Below are 21,043 nucleotides of genomic sequence, written 5' to 3' on the forward strand. Positions count from 1 at the left end.
ATCCATCAAATCTGTAAGCTAAATTTTACTGAGTAGCCAGAACAAGGCAGTACTTACGCAGCTTTGACTTGAAATGATGCTAAGTATCAGTGAGAAAAAAAGCAACAAGAAGGCTTTTCCCTTTGATAAGGAAATGAACAGAGAAAGCTTTTCAGCGTGTTCTGGATTTGCTTGTTTTAAGGGGTAAATAAGAGGCAGAATCAGTTGAACAGGAAGGGATAGCTGGAACTCCAAATATTATTTAAATATTTGAAGAGTAACTTTTTTTTTAACAATTAATAGCCACAGACTGTATTAATTAAATAAGTATATTATCCCCCCTTTTACAGATTGGAAGAACAGGCCTGGAGATTAAATGAGTTGGCCAGGGTTACACCCAGACAGGAAGTCAGACACAAAGCCACAATTAAAACTGGAATACCTCCTGGCAGCCTTCTAAAGAATTTGGTAAGCCACTCAGCACCTCTGGTTATTTTTTCATATCAGTTACACAAAACATTTTAGTTGTTTTCCAAATGCAAGGAAAACATGATGCTTAGGACACATACTCTGAAAAGAAGCTATGAGGTACTTAAACATTAGGGGCTTGATTCTATTTTCAGTTAGTGCAGATAACTAATAAAAGCTTAACAGTCCATGGTTTTATTAGAGGATAGTACAATTTGGATCCATTCCTTTAGGATTCCCAGATTGCCAGGCTATAATATGACAATGGGACTGTGATTTTATTTTTTAGCATTTCATCTTGTAAATATACTAGACCTCATTCTGAAGTTTTTACTTAATTCTTACACAGTTAAAATTCTGCGTTGATTTCCTACTGATTCCATCAGGCATTTGGAGTAAGGCCTGCAAGGTTAAGCACACGGCATAGGTCTTACTTCGCCTTAAAATCACGTGTTTCTGTATTCTTGACAGTGGTTTAGGGTAACATGCTTTCGAAGAAGTGGTTGGCTGTCTACAGCAACCATCTTCTCAAGAGAAAGAGCAATGCATCTTTATGTTCAGCATGAGCTATGACTTCTCCATTGTCTACAGACAATTACTGAAGTAGTCTATTAATATTGCTTTGATATATATTAACATTAGGCAAACAACATTTTTGTTGCCAGAGAAAATGCATGCCAATTTAAAAACGGAGGAAAAGCAGACTATTTCTGAGGCTTATGGGCATATCAACCAGTAGGTGTGCCTGGTGTGTTGTAAATGGGAAAGGTGGGAGGACTCCGTCTTGTTATTAGTACATGCAGAAAGACAGGAAGTACTTAGGGAAGGTTTCCCTCTTGTTCTGAGTTCCAGGAAAGTTATTCAGCCAAACACATGAATCACAAAGCAGACTAGAAGGGAGTTTCTCTGTGGCATGAAAATAACAACTGCATTTTAAAGCCTGAAAAGTCAAACAATTTGGTGCTTTTGTTCTGCTGCAGATTTTTAATGGAAAATAACAACCCCAGGAATATTTGGCAATGGAAAGTCTTAGTGCATGAAATCTGAAGTTTATATAAGAGATACCATCTTACTCATCATCTGCTCTATTTTAAGCCCTGCTCAGCATGAGGACTTTCATTTTGTGATCTATTTGGACAGCAGCTGGTACGTTAGAGTTTTACATTAGCTGACATCTTTACAATCTAAAGGATACTTAACATAATCCTGTAAAATCTATTCTCATAGTTCTGCTCAGTCACTCATATTCCATCTTAGTGTGTTGTCTTTTCCCATGTACATTTTCCGTCCATTTCATGTTAAAAATAATGTCAGTGTATCAACTGTATTAAAGTTAGCCCACTGTAATGTTTTGCTGAGATGTGATCAAAATATATATATATACAGCATATGCCATAAAATGGATGTGCCATTTCAGTGACTGAAAAAGGCAACAAAAAGGAATCCATAGTAACATATGTTGGGGATAAATTCCAGCGACTAGCACAAATAACAGAAAAGACAGTATGTGTTAATTAATTATATACAAAGACAAACTACATACATGACTTATATTCACTCGGAGTTGTTTACATTGCAGAAGTATAAAATGGATGCCAAGTTACAACCTAATTCCAAAATCTAGCAGTTATCAAGTAGTTTGCCTATTGCCATGAAGTCCTAGGACTTTATATATCTGTTCATGCAGAGGGAAGTCTTTTCTATCTTTGTGGATTTTAAATCCCAGTCAGCTCTAAATAAATGACAAAATAGTCACAACAGAAGCTAAAGACACCTGTTCCTGAAGATGCTTGGGAAAAAGACTGATGAGAAGAAAGGATGAAATATGGGCACTGTTGAGGATGGCGTTGGACCATTGTACACAATTTGAAATGGAGCTACCTGTCCAGCCACCTTGCAATGCTTTTCTTTATCTTCCCACATCTTCATAGACCATATTTGGGCCCCACCAGCCCTGAGCTCTGATGTAGTCACTTGCCTTGCATGCTCAGGAGTATGTGAGGAGTGGGAACTGAAGCTGGGAGTACCAGAATGTCACACTGATGAGTTCAGGTGCTGTGAGGGTAATTTGACTCTTTTCTCAGCAGTAAAACTGTCTAAGAAAGGTAGAAAGCTGCTTTTCTTTGCATATTTTATTTCATGCATGAGTGAACTGGCATCCATTGGGTTTTGTATGTTCAGCTGACCTTGGTTGTTGAAATCTTAAGCACCAATGTCATACGGAGGATTCTCACCAGGACTGTTGCTACAGTCTTTTGGATTTTGGTGGGATGGATTTAATGAAGGAAAACAAGGGGACTTTAAATTCCACTTCTCCATCATTGATGGTAGCCGGGAGGTTCTGCATCCTATGACTCACAGTGTGTTCACTCAGTCAATCAGCTTCACTTTCACGCTGGACTTGCATCGGCCCCTCGTTTCTCCCGGAGCTGGCCAAACAACCCAGAATGATCTGGACTGACTGATCTTGAAGAGGGAGCGCAGAGTTCCAGTCTGTTTTTTACTGTGTGTAGGATGTGCTTCTGAGTCTGCGAGTCACATGAAAGGAAGTTTGCTGTGAGTCTTGACCTTATTGCGTTGCAGCAGATTTGTACTTAAAGCAAAGCTACCACATCTGATACAGGTCCCACCCTCTCCACACCCACTTCATTGACTTCAGAAATCTGATTATTAATTTTGCGTATGTCACTGGGAGTGGCATAAATATTAACTATTATTGTATATTGCACTTCTTTGATAGCCATCTGATGTTTATATTTCTGTGTGTGGCCACAAACCTGGAAGTTAGGGCCTTCATAGAATGGTTGATACTATTATAAATTATGTTCCTATTTGCAAGCAATTGTTTTTTCTTTTAACTTCTGAAAAAAACACTAGTTCTCAGACAGCATGAGGAGCCAAAAGATACTCTTTAACATTGTGGGATCAGAAAGAGCATGAAAGTGACCTGTTACAGTATTCGTCTTAGACAAAGCATAGACCTACGCACTCATCCATGAACATGGGTTTGAAGACAAGCAAAGAAGAGAACAGGAGGACTGGTCTGGATAATATTTACACTGTTCTTAAGTCAATCCTGTTGAAGTTTCTTAAAAGTGTGATATTGCAGCTTGAACATGCAGTCAGAGTGAGTGTAGGCAGTATGACTACAAAGTTTAGTGTTGCCAGATAAATAAGGAGTTGGGAGGCTGCCTCATGGGCCCAGGGCAGTGCAGGTGGTGCTACAGATTTCTGGAGGATAGTTAATCAATACACTTTAATAAACAAACAAAACCCTCTCATTTTTTAATCAAAAAAATGCCAGTGGTCAGTTGCACTTCTTGTGCAGTATTACTTCAATGATTTTCATGTAAAGCGAATGAAATTTAAGATACTTACTTACTTTTAATAATTTAAGATTCATTTACTATGTTTATTTCCCCTGCCATTTTTTTGCTTGCTTGGATGTGTGGGAAGTTGTCTATATTTATTTAAAAGTTTTGTATCGTCTTTAGGTGTCCTACGGATCAACATATGAACCAGAGATGGAGAAGCAACCCATGAGATTACAGAGGAGTCTTAAAAACTTAATGACAGACAAACTTGCAACACCCAACAAAATAAAATCCTATTCAGTGGTTCTTCACATGCTCCTCCTGCAGGCTGTCTCCGTCAGAGAGCTGAACCAGGTGGCTGAGCCTGCCTCCATATCAAAGTTGGCATGATACTTAGAACTCTTTTTCGTCTGTGAAAAGAAATTCTATGCTAAAAATCTTTTCTGACTTTTTAGGAGAGTAATCATCCTTTTAGGTATGTGGTTTTCTACTGTTGTTTTAGACTTTATCTTTTAATTATTTCACACTCCCAAGTTGAAAGTAGAAGCTTGGGGTAGCCAATTATTTTCAAATTCCTTGGGTTTGCTCTCATAATCCTTATGCTGTGTCATACTTAATTAAGTTGATGGCATGAGGTAGTGTACAGTTTTCCCTACATAATTCTTTTAATTTTGTTTTGGAAAATACTAAGCCTGTCATAAATAAGACTTATATCATCCCTAGTATAATTTTACTAAAATATACTATAATATAAGTACAGTTTCATCAGGCTCCTTCTACTCCAGATTCTAATGAATATTCTCTAATGTTTTGTTCGCAGTTTAATATCAAATACTGGTTACATGACTAGAAAATGTAGGGAATAAAAAAAACCAAAAAAAAAGAACATGTATTTATGCATGTATAAATGCCAAGCATGAAAGGATTAGTAAAGATGGATAAATATACTCATTACAGCATACACTTTGCTGAAATAATGAATTGAATGTCTGCTCTTTAGAAATCTGATCTACATCTCAGTAAGTCAGTTGAAAGACTCCCCTAAGTGATCTTTGTATCAGGTCTTCACTGAAAGAAGAAAATGTTCTTGTGTGTTTCTTTCAGGTTTTTATGTGTTGTATTGGGAACTGGATGCAAAGCTGTTGTTCAAGCCAAGGACAGTATCTGTAAGTATGCAGACCAAATTATTAGTGAGTAATGAAATGCAGTCCACAAAAAAGGCTGAAATATTGCCAGTGTTCCTAGCTTATCAATGCCCAATTAAGTTCCTTTTGTATTTTAGTAGTACCTACCCATTTAGTAAACATATATTTGCTACCCATGCTAAAAGTTATAAGGAGATCTCATGCCTAGGACACAGAAGAGATCCACAGACTCGTGAAGTTACTTCAGACCAAATCCTTTGTTTTCAAAGTGAATTATTTGCTTAAACATTTCTGAATATGGGTCTCTGACCTTTTGTTTATTTGTAGTTGAATGGGGATAATATTAATTTACTTTGGGTATTGCTTCAAAGCATCCTTTTTAGTATTTTTAAAGTCTCTCAAGATTATCCATCGAGATACAAGATAAAAATGCAAATCATTGTCATGCTCTTTTTGCCAGTGTTCTGTTGTGGTACACCTAATTCTTTTTTCATGTTGGCTTTTTGTTTGTGGTATTAGGTACTAGCTTGAGGTTCAGAGGATAAAAGGCTAAGATGCCACAAATAATAAGTTAAGATAATCAGTAATTATATTAATTAGCCAATATGAAGGTTTTGCCACTAATGAAAAAAACAGACTTCTATTACTTGGCCTCTGTTCAAATATTTTTACTTATTACATTTGGTATTTCTCATGAATATTGAATTAGTGAGTTCTGAAATACAACTCAAAAAAAAAAATTAATCACACACAAAATGGAAAATGAATTGTAGCCAGGATTCTCTTAGAACACTAGAAATGCATTCTGCTATAAGTTACATCTCTTGTAACCCTATGGAATCCATTTGGATTTTTTAACAAGCTGTATTTTTGTGTAACTTTTCTAATATATTAGTGGTATTGCAGTAATTAGTATAGTGCAGTAGTAACTCTCATTAGGAGTGGGTTCTAGTATGCCAGAAACCATACCAGCAAAACAGAGAGGTGGTATTTTTGCAAGTGTTTAAGCAGCACAGGAACCTGTTCCCATTTAAAAAAAAACTGTGTAGACACTTGGAAATTGCTGTTTTAATGAAAGCCCATAAGGCACGGTATCTTATCTACATAATTATTTCAAGAATGGAAAAATGGAATTTCTTCAAATTTCATCCTGGTTAAAATGTTACAGTTTAAGTGTAGGATTTGGTTATTTCCATGAACACAATAATGAAATTTAAAATAATTAATGATTAATGTGGCCTTAACTAAGCATATCTGCAGATATATACAAGGTAGCTCTGAAACTGAAGATTCCAATAAGATGAGAAAGAAATTGCAAGAAAACATTGTGCAGACAGTATCTTCACTTTTTGTGGCATTAATCTGATCTTAAATTTAAAATTTTGTGTAGATTTGAAAAACAATTGTGGTAAATAGGGAAAACAGATGGTAGTATGGTGAAACACATCGTGCATGTGAGGAACAGTGAATGTGTATTTCATTCAGCTAACATAGGCCCAGAAGATGTCTTTAGTTTTGGCATACAATTCGTTATAACTCAGCGTCTGGGTTTCCTAGCATCTTATCTAGGGCATTTTTTTTTATTTTTTTTTTTGCTAGTACAACTACCAGAATGATAGCTCAGTTATTTATAACCCTGGTCAGCACAGCCATGCTGACAGAAATCTGCAATATATTTATGACCTAAGGGTCTGTGCTTTGCTTCCATAAAAACTAAATAGACATATGGACAAAGAATACAAGAAAAATTATGTTTATCATAAAAGCTTGCAGAATTAATTTATATTTTTTTTCTTGTCCCTGGGAAAGTAAAGCTGACATATCTCGCATGATACACAGGATCCTGGGAACCTACAGAAAAGAAAGGGCAAACCAGGTTTTCCTCTAAGGATATTAAGCCTTGTGGATCCATATGGCCTCATTGCACGATTTTGAAGTTTGTATACAAGTTTGTGGTGAGCTCATTTTAGGAAGTGTGGTGTTGTCATTTGGATCATCTGGGCATATAAACGAGTGTGCCTTAGAAATACTGCTGGCTTGGAGGTGAGCTTGGCCTTTGAAGCCAGGAGGGCAACCAGAGGAGAGTTCTGATTCTGTAGTAACCACTGGGCTAAAGGAAAGAAGAAAAGAGGTCTGATCAATTTGTCTAATGATGCTAATGCTATAAGACTAAGAGAGTATCCGTTTGATCATGCTGACACATTTTGGCTCTTTTGAGTCATTGCACACCTGTGTAATGTAAGTAATGTGCACATATGTTGTGTTTTTTGGGTGTGTATATTCATAATTTTATTTCTCAAGTAGATATAATTTGTTGAGATGTATTCCTGAGGAGATTTTTCTTCTGCTGTTGGTCATAGCTTGCTTATTACAGCAAGAAATACATATTTTCCTTTTTTCCAAAGGTGTCTCTGAGGGTGACTGTGTTTAAGGATTGCAATTATGGTTGGTTAAACAATGTTTTGTGGGTTTGGCCTGTCACAGAGGAGGCAGTTAAATATGCACATGCCTTATTATTTTAAGGCAGATAGTTTGGTCAGTAAATCATCAGCTGAGTGTCTTAAGCATTTCTGTATCTGTTAAATTTGGGGCTCTCTCCACATGGTGAGAAAACATTCTTGATGCTTGGAACAGGCTAACTCAGATGTCGCTGGCCGTTGGTTGCATAATCTCCATAACTACAACCTTAGTCTAAGGAAACCCTTCTTCTTCAACAGGGCCCTTTAGGTTTTCATGCATATTGTTACTGTTCCTTTTCACATAGTAACCATTTTTACCTCATTTTGTCTCTGCTTTTAAACTAGTTCAGATGCACTCAGTGCTTTAAAAACAAACCTTTAAAGGCATTTCTCTTTATTTTCAGTAAGAAGCCACAGTAAATGCTATATGCTTTTAAGCATTCAAAAGGCTTTGTGGACTTTGCTTTCTGTGTTGTTAATGCAGTTGGTACAGATTCAGCTAGCTTTCATGTGTAGCAAATTCATCACATATCTATTTTCTGTCTCTCAGCACCTCTGTTAGTTTGATGTCGGGCTCTCACTAGCTCTTTATATTTCCATGGTTACAAGTAGTCGCAAGGGTTCTGTTAACCCCCAAAGGCAGAGTGATTATGTCTTTTTTTACTGTAAAAAGCATAAAATTAACAAAATAGACTCTATATATATAATGAAAAGATTATTCTGAACATTACAATAAAAACTTGTAAAGTTAATTTTCATTCACTCAAAAAACATTCAAGTCTTTTGCCACCATTATGACTATGTCACATTTTTTGTAAAGATGAGTTTCTATTCAAAAAAAGAGGGATCATTTTTTCTTTCACTTTTAATCTTGACTGAAATCTGCAAGTTTGAAGGCAGTGGCTCTAAGGTAAATAGTGCAGGTTCAGACCTATCCTATACTTAAATAATCACCGATTAACATTAATCGTTAGCATGTGTACTATTGCTTGTTTTTAAAGATAGAAAAAATGGAGCCGCATGCTAACTTGCCCAAGAACACAGTTGTAGACACATCCAAGTCAGACTGACAATTTCAGATCTCAAAATGCTGTATTTCTTTCTAACAAGAGGCTGACAGGAAGCCCTTGCTGACTTTCAGATCTCATCTCTGGTCAAAGCCTAGATCCTTCCCAATAAATTAAGTGCAGAGATTTGCACCTTCTATGACTGGATAAGAGACCCTTAATAGGAGAAGGCAGCTGGAAGGAGCTTTTTTTTTCTGAGAGGCTTTCTTTAGATCAGATTAAAGCAATAGCAGGTTTGAGGATTTTGATAAAGAATAGACTGACATAGCTGTGATTTGTTATAGTCTCTTATGATGGAGAGCTCTGAATCAAAGAGAGGTTTCTGGATCTTCACTGGACAGAACAGGTAGTGAGTTACTGAGGGCAGAGAGGTGAGAGGGAGAGTTAGAAGAAAGATGGAGAAAAGTGTCTAACAGGAAAAGAAAGAAGTGTTGACCGAAATTGCAGAAAGTGACCCTGCTAAATAGTGGAACAGAGCTCTGCCGGGGAAAGAGAATGAGACTTTCTGTCATCACCTATATAGAGTTAGTGCCTCAATGCATAAGGAAAAGTGTTAGAATCTTCCTAATTGAAAAGGAGAAAACTCCCCCTTCTGCTTTCTTTTTGGTTTTCTTTTTAACTGGAGACAGTAAGTTTGCTGAGTCACGAAATCGTAGAGGAATAAGCTGCTTCTATGTTAAAATAACTAGTAACACTGTAAAATAACTTGTTTAAATAGTACAGCTATAGGAGAAAGAAGTGTGTTAATGGGAGAAATGAGCCAGAAAGCACGTATCATATGCTATATATTAATTTGAAAGATAGACAATAGTAATGACACAATATTCTTTAATCCTCAAAGTGTATTACGAATGTTGATGGATGTTCAGAGTTGCAGTGGAATGTGTGAGCACCCTGCGTATATTCAGATATAATGTATGAGAGATAAGAAATGTATTATTATGCAGTGTATCTAAACACTTCTGAGCAGAAACATAGTCCAATTACACATGTGAACAATTACTGAAAAATGGAACAATAATAAAGATAACCCAAACTGGAACATCTCTAGTGTGATAACTGCGCTGGCTACTTCCTGTTGGTCAAGGGTGTAACTTATATACTTCAGATGTTAGATTGTCAGATAATGTGTGCATGTCTCTCATGATGACTTCTTACGTATGGAGCAATAATAATTACGTATAGCAAGTGTTAAGACCGTTCTTCCAATCTGACAGTCAGGTCAAGTGTAAGCCCAGGCAGGGAGATGTGTGAATCTGAACCTGACTGACTAGTTTGGGGCAGAATGCCACCAGAGCCACCAAGCATCTAGAAAGGGAGCATAATCATAGCAAAGAGCAGAGTTTGCTGACATGACTTTTTAACAGCCTGTTTCAGATCCCCCAGTGACTTTAATGGCTAGTTCTGCTGAACTGGATGCCAAGAAATGGAATCTATTGGATCTCGGGATTTTCTCCCTGCCAGGTTCAAAGTTCTTAACACTGTGGATGTATTAGTTTGCTCCCAAGAATCGTTTGGGTGTTTTTTAAGTAAGGGTTATATGTCTCAAAGTTGGGGGCTACTACTCAGTTCATCATAGAGTTTTCTCCTAGTAGTGCACTTACAGAGAGATGAAAATGTTCCCCCACATTTCTGTGACTGTATTTTTATTGAAATCAGAGCAATTTGTTTCAAACTTCTTGTGAGTATATCTGTAAGAACAGCAGTGCAGGATACTCAAAATGTTGCAGTCAGAAACTGCCTAGATAAAATGGTTAGAAAAGGAAAGTATTTGGTAGATGTGTAATTAGTTAGTGTGGAGTCCTTCTGGAATCCTGTAAATCAGCATGATAAACTCAAATTATAATAGAGTGTAGTCAAACTAATTCTTCTGTTTCCAGAGTGGGAAAATAGTATGTTTGGAATTGAAATGGATCTTGGAAGTTAATTAATTCTAAACTTACTCTGCAGGATATCAGAATATGCTAATATTTGCTTAAAATATTGTTACTTTCTAATATTTCATTACATCAGTGTGAAGTGCTTCTAAACTTCTTAGTATTGTTCAGTCCTACATCTGACTGCAGTAGAATTTATGAGTAGCTTGTGAATCTATATGTATACATATAAATTTTCCCCCTCAGAACAGTAGCTTTGCTATTTGCCTGGAAAAGATCTTTGGCCTCTCTATATTGCAAAAAGCATTTTCTACAAACATAATTTTCCAGGAGATAAAAGAGGCAATACCTGTCTTTATTTCCATCATAGCCTATGCTAGCAGAAGTCCTGACAAGGGTAAGACAAAGACTTTTCTTTAAAAGCAAAGACAGATATTGCTGTTAGGGATGGGAGGTTAGAGCTGATCCTTTGCTGAGTGCTTCAGGTGGCAATGAGGCTTGGAGTTTCTGACTGCTTACAGGTTGGGGTGAGTCCCTCTTTGGCATAATTCCTGATCATACTGTAAATATGGCTATATGAATAGTAGTGGTTTGTAAGCCTTTTACTGAAATATTTACATTTCAAATTGGAAGAATTTTGTTCTTTTGTGCCCACAAGAACATTTGTTTGGCCTAACCTGTCCTCACTTGTCCAGCTATTCTGTGTTTGGAAAGCAAACTTTTGGGGTTTAGCTGTTTATTTTGTCATGAACTTACTAAGGTTCTAAACTCAGCTGCAACCCTCTGATTACCATGAGGGGCCAAGACCCAAAGATGACCCCTTTGCAGGGTCGTTTTCAGGAAATCTTTTTTGTTGTAGCAAAATTTAATAAGTAAGAGTTTTCGTGTTATTCTACAATATTTTTACATGTTTCCATTATCATTGTTCACTCTGCACAAAACTTAAAAACACTTAAAGCAGACGACTTTCCGTGTTGTTTGTATACCTTAGCAGTGCTTAGCCTAGAGTTTCACTGTGGCTTTCTTTTTTGCTAAAGGAGATTCTGAAGTTGCTAGGACCCCATTGTGCAAAGCAATATGCAAGACTTCCTTGTTCATGAAGTCTAGTTCTGGTGGTGAAGGTGAAAAGACTGCCATGGAAGCCAGGAGGGAGGGTTGTAACAAATTTTATTAAGGTTTCTGACTTGTGAGGGACATTTTTATAAGTTTTCACTTTTAGGTAACAAGCCTAGAGTTTGTTAAATACATACAAGAAGCATCTTAAAGGAATAGACATGGGAAGGCAGTGTCATAGAGAAGTGAAACTTCAGATTTTTAACTCACTGAAGCAGGAGATACCACTCAGATATCAGAGTATATGGTTGTCTCTCAAAACTGTAATTACCTAGGTGTTTATTGAGGTTACACAGTGAAAATTAGATCAGATTAGGAAAAAAACCCCTTATTTATAGCAAATATAAAGTGGAGTATTAATAAAGATCTTTCTACAAAGAAAGCAACAGCAAAAACATAACTGCAATTTAGTTTTGTTGCAGAAATATGTAATTGTGTTTCTCTTGTGATTAGAAGATTATTTTCTATCCATAAACACTTAATGAGTGATAGATCAGGATCTAGAGGAGTGATTGTAACACAATTCAGTGCCCTGTAACCTCCAGCAAATTAGCCTGTGGTCAGTCTGGCTCTTTTCTGGTTGCTGTGCTCGAAGGTACCGTTTGTGATGTCTCTTGCATATGTTGAATAGACCAGGAGAGGGCAGGACTGCCTAAGTGTAGTCACTTCCATGGGCCTGACAGGCATCTGTATTGTGTAGTTAAATGAAAATAAGTGGAAAACGAATCTATGAAGAGATTTGGTGATAACTGTAGTTTAATGTTCACCTAAAATCAATTTCTTAGATATTCAGAAACTACTTATATGTATTTTCCACATAGATCTTTCATTGCTGCTCTTCTATCAGTGAACATTTCTGAAGGAAATGCTTTCTGGTTTTTAAGAGCACTACTAGGGCAACTCAAGCATTTAACTGGATTATTCAGTGTACACTTGAAACAGAGTTGTCATTTCCACTACTGAAGGTTACTATGAGTCTGGTTTGGTTTTGCTTCTAACTATAGTCTGGCTGCTTTTATGGTTTCTAAAGCAATTAATGTGATGGTGGTGGGTGCCTTTTCAGGTTTAGAATAAAAAAGTACTTGTTTTTAATATATAGGAAAATATTAGCTTTTTAAATTAAAATTTAAATTAAAATCAGCATTTCTCTTGAAAACATTAATGGAATGGAATGCAACAGCTATTTGTATTTTCTGTAGAGAATCTGATTTAAAGGCCATTAACTCAGTGGTTTAAATCAATCAATGCACTTTGGGTAAATTTGGCTGTTGATACAGTGATTTTTTCAGAACAAGGCCAAGCTTCTTCCCAAACAGTTTGTAGCTTGGGTAGAGAGCAGGGACAACAGTCACAGAGCAGGTCTTGGGGCAGAGGGGAATGAGTGGGTGAAGGACAACTGAGGAGACCGTAAGATTCACTGTTTGATTTGATACTGTATTTTTTCATTGTTGTAGGCTCTTTCTAGCAATAGAGTCTACTGCTTTTCTTCCTGGGAATTAGATTGAAACATATAATCAAAGAATGCTAATATTTATGCTCCAATAAAAATTATTCATGCTAATGGTAAGTAGCTTCTGCTGTAGTAAATATTTTGCAAGAAAACTGCAAGTATTGGTTTTGAGCCTTTTGGTGACTATTTTTAAAAAATGGCAAGAGTGTGCTTAAGCAAGTTCTTGAGATCTACAGAGTAACATAGCTGGCTGAATATGTTATCAAAATGAAATGGCTAAAATGGTGTCATTATCATAGTCTGGAGGTAGAGTAGGCAGAAGGATTCTGGAGATATTTAAATCACTCACAGTAATAGCAAAACAGCCTTTTGATGGTAAATAATACCAATATTACGCTATGTTGCATAAGTACTATTTTAGGAATTATAAATAGTCAATATTGACGTCTGTCTAAACTAAGAGAGAATTATTTGGGTTTTGTTTGAAATTGTGGATCAGGAATGCAAACTTTGATATGAAACAAGATTTGCAGATCATATGGAAGCTGTCTAAACCTAACAGCTGTCTCTTCAGCAAGCTGGAAGATAGTTTGGTTTACCAGAATCTCTGTTCCAAAAGTTGACAGTTTAAATCCTTGCATTTGGGCTTATTGGACCAGTATTATGTCATCTGTATGAGCAATTTTGACTGCATTGCTGTTTTACTAGATACCATCTACTAATTCGGAATGAATATGGACTGCCATAATTCCTTGCATGAGCAATAAAAATGTTGCAAGCATCGTGACTTGTATTCTTCTAATAGCAAATGACTTTTTATAAGTTGAGACCTCAGTTCTTGAAATTCAATGATAAACTAATATAGTTGTGTAGTATTTTGATACCAACCCCATTACAGATGATCTGTATCTGTGAGACACAAAACCCAGTACCTATCGGCTGTGAAGCAATTAGGATCTGTAATATATTGCAAGCACAGAATACACATTTTCCTGTAGAACCATGCATCAGGGTCCAACTGGTCATTTAAACAGTGTTGTTATGTGGAAGGACAAATCTTGAAAATCTGAACTGAGTGTAAACTGATTCAATGCGTGTTCCTGCGTTCGCAAGCCAAATGTTTTGAAAGGGCACCCTCCTTTGGTTCTCAGCATGTGAACTTGGCATCCCAGACCTGACTATTCCTACACACATACTCATTTTCACTTCAAATCACTTTAGCAAAAGCACCCAGCTAAAGTCTAAAAATGCTTCTAATATTAACTTCATAGCTTCCAACTTCCCATTTCACCTTTTCAACAGGAAGTTATATTCTGAAGGCCAGAATAGCGCTGTACTAAAATCTGTACGTAGGGAGCCAAATAAATATAGCATCTTGAGCTAATTTTTAGTTGTTTGAAATGCAAATAAACACAAGCTTTACTCATCAGTGTAAACTTGCTGGATGATTCAGACAAACAGATGAAGGCAAGGTTGTAATTCTCTGAAAACATTTTGAGAATTGAATCTGATATTTTTTTTTAAAGCCTTTTCTTCTACAGACCTAGGACAGTATTTGGTATTTTTTTATGTATTCATTGCAAGGATCTTAACAGGTTTAGATACAAAGTGCACTATTAAACTTTCTGAAGTGAAAAAATTGCTGAAATTAGTATTATGAAACCCCAAAAGTGAATGCTTATATTTCAGTCACATTCGCTGGATGCTGTTAATACCAGAGGAATATGGTTGCTGTTTCTGTGACATGTGTTTGCTTGAAAGAAAGTAAAACATACCATAACTGGCAATTATGAAGGCTTGCATTTTCCCCCTCAATTAAAATCATGGCTTATTTTGCAAGTCATCTAAATGGTGAAACAGAACATAGATTTACAGAAATGGTGGTTTCATATCAGGTAATATATATAGAAAAATTATTGAGTAATGGTTTCTGCTCAGGTTTATCTGCTCTCAGAATCTGTTACTCCTTGTATATGAGGTGCCACAAACTTCTTAAGTGACTATATAGTTATTATGTGATCATATCTCATGATAGATGTGGTCAATATTATCCGAATGATAGTAAGGAAGTGAGCAGAGTAGAGCAAACCTTAGTACCCCTGGAGGCACTGGTGGCTTCCTAGGAGCTTTGGCTTCTTCAGAGAAACAAGATCATTTCTGCTTTTACTGGATCTCCTGTAGATCCAGTGTAGATCTATCTGATAAGAGTACTTTTTCCATAACTAGCTTTCTTACCTTGTTTCTGAGTCTCAAATATTTGGTGACAGTGACAAGTTGTTATTTCAGACTAGATGGTCATGATTCATATCCTACTTCAGCAGAAGCAGGTTTGCTTTCCTTAGTGAGAAAATCACGAGATATGAGCTTCTCTTTGCTTTTTAGTTTGCCACCTCCAGTCTGACTATAATTTTAGTAGCATAATAAGATATCCCTATGTAAATCTTTTTTTTGTTCATGACTTCTAATTCAAAATGTTCTAATATAAATTGTTAATGAATGAATAATGTTTGAAGCCATGAATAATTATGGTTGATTTATTCAACTTACTTTCACCTGTAATCTGGCATATTTTATATTACCTGTTTGGAATTTAAAAACTTATGAACAGCCTCAAGCATTTCCTCTCATGTTCTCCTTCTCTGTCAGATAAATTGCCATATAAACTAATGAACTTTAGAGAAATTAGCTTGCTGAGACCTTGTTTTTTTCACAGTTCCCAAGATTTGTGCTACAATAAAATTCATTAGTCTCTTCACCAGGGTAAAATCTTCATTACTAACCACTGTTAATGCCCTAGTCAATTTTCAGTCACTTCTTCAAATTAATTTAACCTGGAAATGCTTCTTGAATGAGTGCAAATTGCATAGTCTATTCTCGAATACAGTGATTGTGTTGTATTCTGCATCAAACCTCATACAAGTTGTGTTTAGAGTGTATTTTTCTTCTTGAATTTCCAACAGTGACTTCTAAAGAGTTGGTTTAAAGACTTGAACAATAGACAGTAGCTGGGTTAGTCCTTTGTCATATGAAAATTTCAATTATTTTCTTCTTTTGGAAGTTGTGAGTGTTTCTATAATAAAGTCTTTACTCTTGTATCTTCAAAACAGATGTCCAACTGCTAGAGATCATTATGATTGCATCTGCCTTTTTTTAGAACTTCTAGCATGTTTAAGACAGATCAGAATTCTACCTGCATATTTCTACTATTTCTAAAAACAATAGTTTATTCCCTTGAGGTTATGGAACATATTTGGTTTATTCTGTTTCTAAATAAAGAATGTGTATTTACTGTATCTAGAAAAGTTTCCTCTAAGAGATTTTTTTTTTGTTGGCTGGTTAGCTTTCACTTGAGTTGGAGTTCTGAAGCTGTGGAATCTATGTAATGTTGTATTTTGCTTCTTCAAGTCTTATGATTTTGGCATGAAGTGGGAGATTATTTTCATCTTAATTTTGTGGACACTACTTAGCCTTGCCTTTTGAAAGGCATGATGTTTGATGCGGTATACAAGAAAATCACTTTTTAAAATGAACTTTGAAAAGTTCATTTAAAAGTCTAAATGAACTAGAAAACCCTTAGATGCTTCAGAATATCACTTTCCGTCATCCTTTCATTGTGACTGTAATTCTGCCTACTGAAGTATCATCTCACACAGTTTCTACTCAGCCACACCTTCTCTCTATTTGAGATCAGATGTTCTGCTTCCCAAGTTGGCATTGTTTTCAGCTTGAGATAGTATTCACGGGGTCCATTTTTGAGTGGTAAGTTGCTTAGAGGTTTGCTGTATTAGAGCAGCTCTGGTTTCATGTATGTTCAGGAATTAATATAACGCTTTTGTAGGGAAACGATACCATGATATTTGTTATGAAACATGACAGAAGGATTGTGCCCAACTGGCAATCCTTTACCAGCTGAAAAAAAAATCAAGAAGTTTTTGGAGTTTCCAAGTTAATTTGCATTAAGAAGGTGAAGTCCACGGTGGAGAATTCTGTTGCTCTGCAGAGGTACAGGAAGGTAGTTCACTCTGTTTCCTTCCTCATTTAGCCTTTGCTTCAGCGTTCTCCATTTTTGCTGACTCCCCCTTTCTCACTGTTTGCATGTACCCTCTCCTCTGTTTTGTAGTATTTGTCCTTTTCTGGGCAAGTCCAGCGGTTTCCTCTGTGCTAGAGCTGATGGATGAAATGTCAACCTAAACCGGACCAATTCTGTCAAGATGCACTTTCTATTAATTCCTGGAAAACAAGGTGAAACTGAAGTTGGTCAATTCTACTTTGACATTCTCTCTTCTGCTGTTGCTTCAGCATGTTGGGGATGCTGCGTGAAGCCAGACAACAAAATGCATAATGACAAAATGAACTTTGCATGAGATAAATGAAAGGAGAGAATGTTGCCTTATATGAGATATTCCTGCTTTAGGGAAGAGGACTGGCACCTTGACTAACCCTGTTGTTTATTCACTGAAGAAATAACTTAGACCTTTGCAATCTGGTTAATGGGCTTAATTTAGAACAGCATCTAAATACTTCTAAATGAAATGCTGATTTCAATTTTTAAAAACCATAAACTGTTTTTCTTTTTGTAAGCAACAGACAGGTGCTAACTCTGTTTTTAATCTAGTTGTTTCTGTGATTAATATTTATGCTAGCTGTTTTCTAGCAGTATGACTTATTTTGGCCTCTGTCCACCTGAATACTGACCCGTAACTTTTGTTATCAAACACTGCGTAGCAAGGCTGAAATCTATCTGTAATTGGCACTATAGGATTGTATATTAATTTCTCCAGTGCTGAATAATTTTTCCCCTCTTCATTTCCTTTCAGTCTTCTCATTTTTTTACTGTTACATTACAGTGATTAACTTTTTCTGTTTCTTTTTAATGCAAACTACCCCTTGGCTTGTGTATGTGTACATACTTTACATACATAAACACTGTCTTTACTAGGAAAAAATTATAGTACTTCGAAACTTGTCCAGCTTCATTGTCTTGATGGTAGAATCTGTTTTCAGACTGATAAACTGAAATAAAATGTGATCTTTATATTTTACACAGAGACAGGAAGTTAGAATTTAATTTCACATATGAGTTGTGTGAAACAGTATTGTAGAATCATCTGAAGTTTTATAGAAATTTTATATCCTTCAAATCTAACTTACTTCATTAATGGTAGAGATTTCTGCTCTCAGTTTGCTCTGAAAATTCCACCTACTAGCATTTGAAGAATTTGTTTCATGTAACTGCCTTCAAGTTGTTTTCTGTATTTTAAGATAAGTTCATTGAGGCAATTCTTAATCTTTGAAAGTACAGGCATTCAAACTAAGAGTAAAATGATAGAATCAGATTGTGTTATCATCGGATTGGGGATTGCCAAAGCTTACAAATAGTTACATATTATTTTTTAGTTATTTAGATGATTCCCTATGATTTAAACAGTTCATATTTCCTGTAATATTTAAGCATACTATTGAAAGCTATGAAGAAAAGAAAACCTGGAATTCAATTATATAGTATATACACTACATAATATATAAATCATTTATCCTATAAATATAAATAGGAAATAACTTTTCTGAATTTAATGTTATTATAAAGATAAATAATTCTGTTTTTCATAATTCACATTTTATCTGTGTAGCTAGCATTTTTATTCCAATTGAAAACTGGCTTTTAAAAAAGCCAAATGTAATCGTTTTTACTACAGCTTGTGTGTCGTGTGGGTGCTGGATTCCAAACTGCTGAAGATGTTTCTTGTCTTCAGTTTTACTCATTCAAATATGGTTGGAGAATTAATAACCTTGTTTTTGCTTTCTGACAATTTTTATTTTTAAAATTTGATTTTGATATATAAATTTTTATATTTGATCTTGAAAGATTGTCATCTGTGATAATCAGAATAATAATGAATTTTTTTAACTCTTTGGGGATGGTTAAGTCTTTCTAGTCTGATGATTGGAGGGATAACCTTCAATTGCTTTTAATATTTTCTGAATGTAAGCATTTTATATGAAACTTCATTAAGCTGAAGGGTCTATGTTTGCATGTGCAAATTTTTAATAGAAGCTTCTTCATTGGGTTTGTGAAATCAGGAGTTTCATAGTTGGCCTTTACATCTGACTTCACTGCCAGATGCAGTCCTTCTAAAGGCAGCAGATTTGCTAAGTCTAAAACTTAGTACTATTACTATCAAATATACTGCTGTAGTGTCAGGAAAAGAGAATTAGTCAGATCTTGAATATGGCACACATATTCCCAATGTAATATTTACTGAAAAATACTTATTTGAAATTATTTTAAAACATTGCACTAGAAAAGGTATTGTTCCAGATTTACTTTTACAGAAAGTTAAAAATACGAATTATCATAAAATCATTTAAGTTTTGAAATCTGTTCGTCTTATTTTCCTCCTCCATTTACTATCTTCAGTATCTCCAGGGGTTTCCCCCTTTTCTTTTGGATGTATTTATCAGCTACTGGTATGGTCACTAAATTTTACTGTATCGCATGGGTATAGCTGGCATGACACTTCGATGGCCTATTGAACAAGCAAAACACCTGTGCAACATCTTCAGCTGTACACCAGTTTACATGTGTGATTATTAAGTACATGGTTATAAAGTGAAATGCAGGCTCTGCCACCAGCCTGGAGTCTCTGGTGTGGTCTTATTTCACAATAACTGGTGGGGTTTTAGGTGACTTCTATGGGAAGTTTGTTTCAGCAGGCTCAGTCATAAAAATGAGAGCAGCACGGATCTGCCATTCTATCCCTGTGAATGGCATAGGGCTCACTGCAGCATCAGCTGTGGCAAAACTCCCCTCTGCCCAGCCCCTGTGCTGGCCAAAACTTTGATCACTAATGTCCTTGAAATTGTTGCAGTATGTTTTGTCACATTCTTAGGTTATATGTATGCACAAGCCTGGCATTCAAAAGAGTGGCTTGACTTGTACTTCAGCTCCAAACATACTTGTTGCAATCAGAGGACCCCTTTTTCTGTTTCTGTAAACTAAGCCACTAGGGTTTTCCAGGTACCAGGCATGGCTCAGTGCCACCACATCGTTATGCAAAATTAGGGCTTAGAGCAATCCTGATAGCTGGTGTGTTATGTACATGTAAATAGCTAACAGTTCTATTTCCTCTTTTTGTTTTTTAGAAGTAACTCCCATGTGAGCATCCCAGAAATGGCATGTATCCAGTGGGTTCCTCATACCTTCAAGCAACACTTTCTCTTCAATCAATTATACCCTTAATTTAATGGCCTCTGACAGTAAACTATTTTGGAACCCCTCTCCCAATGGGTAGAAATACATGCTGTTTTAAAAAGTGTTAGGCTATCAGCTGTGCCAAGAAATTCTCTGGCAAGCGGCTAATTATGTCCAGCTAGAGCCTGACAAAAAATTTGCTTCAAGCCACAAGTCAGAGGCTTAACCATTATTCGTGGCAAGTTACTTTACAGCTTGTGACTTTGGTTAGTTGGGTGGGAATGTGGCTGTGAAGCAGTGTTCTTTGTTTGAGACACAGGCCCCCGCTTTAGTCAGCTTATAGAGCCATACGTAAAATGGCCTCTTTGCTTTCACTTAACAGGATGCCGGTCACCTTTCTGCTCTGCTGAGCACCATTTCATGACTTCACAGCCCAGGAATTAAACCTAACACACAAAGCAGCTTTACCAGTAATTGTCTGCAGATTAAATTAAATGCCTGTTCTCATACAGTGTATCTGAATTGTATCAGACCCACTTCTCAGTTTACACACTTGTTCCTGTTAGTAAGAGGGAGCTGCTGGAAAATGTTGCAGTCCTTGGGAGCCAGTCTCTCAGTGATTCGATGAAAGTACCGGGGATTTTGTGTGTTCAACATGATGTTAATTCTATTGTGTTTCATAATGAAAAAAAATAGCTTAGTCTGCTAGTATCACACCGATGTATTTTATCCATGGTAGCTACTGCCAGTAGCTGTGTTTTATGCTGCGACTTCTAAATTCCCACTGTCCCAGTGTACGGCAATTTGAAATTTTGGTTTTATTTTTGATCAAAGTTTTGAGGAATGAGTAAGATTAAGATATTATTTTTTTTAAGTAGATAAATTGGCATAAAATAATCTTGACTAGTTTAATTAAGTTATGCCTTCTTCCTTTCACTTTTGTGCATTACATTTTCATATGTGGAGAGTATAGATCTAT

The 21,043-nt window shown here is 36.1% G+C and overlaps 1 long non-coding RNA gene across 1 annotated transcript in view; it reads left to right on the forward strand.

Annotated features, from left to right (window-relative positions):
* The first annotated feature begins 4,635 nt into the window (after window positions 1-4,635).
* LOC114016801 (uncharacterized) overlaps window positions 4,636-21,043 on the forward strand; it is a 151,882-nt gene continuing 135,474 nt past the window's right edge. Inside the window, exons 1-2 of the long non-coding RNA XR_003561474.2 lie at window positions 4,636-4,780; window positions 4,866-4,927. This is a non-coding gene — a long non-coding RNA (uncharacterized LOC114016801). The remainder of the gene's footprint in view (window positions 4,781-4,865; window positions 4,928-21,043) is intronic.

Source organism: Falco cherrug, chromosome 10 (genome assembly GCF_023634085.1).
Source record: "Falco cherrug isolate bFalChe1 chromosome 10, bFalChe1.pri, whole genome shotgun sequence".
NCBI classification, from domain to species: domain Eukaryota; kingdom Metazoa; phylum Chordata; class Aves; order Falconiformes; family Falconidae; genus Falco; species Falco cherrug.